This window comes from Sinocyclocheilus grahami, unplaced genomic scaffold, assembly GCF_001515645.1.
Source record: "Sinocyclocheilus grahami isolate Dianchi unplaced genomic scaffold, SAMN03320097.WGS_v1.1 scaffold5635.1, whole genome shotgun sequence".
Taxonomy (NCBI): Eukaryota; Metazoa; Chordata; class Actinopteri; order Cypriniformes; family Cyprinidae; genus Sinocyclocheilus; species Sinocyclocheilus grahami.
Genome location: NW_015510272.1, coordinates 1 through 551, shown reverse-complemented (window position 1 = coordinate 551; position 551 = coordinate 1).

The following is a 551-nucleotide window of genomic DNA, read 5'->3' as shown; positions in this document are numbered from 1 at the left end:
TAATTGTGAGTAATTGCTCTATTACAAAAAAATACAAAAAGAAATAAAATAAAGGTTTATTGCCACTGAAAATTATTTTGACTCATCGCTTAATTAAAAATAAAATAACTCACTCACTCACTCATAAATAAATAAATAAATGTGTAATAACCAAAAACTTATTGGTCCATTTACATTTTTTAAATAAAATAACATGTATACTGCAACAGAAAATATTTTGACTCACTCATTCATAAATAAATAAATAAATAAATGTGTATTGACAAAATATTTTGGCTCTTGAATATTCTGGCTTAAAAAAAAGAGAGAAAAAAATTAAATAAAATAAAATGGAGGGTTTAAAAGTAGAATGCAAGGTCATAGAGTATTTTTACCAATAACTTTTTGTAGGCAGATAACTTGCGGTCATGACAGTGAAGTTAAAGTAATTATTTTGTGGTAAGTAACATTTTTCCACAAATGCTGCCAGTCGAGCGTAACCTGTCCTGAACCTCTACACATTCCTCTAATGCTTGACTAAACTACTGAACTAGTTAACAGGACCAAACTAA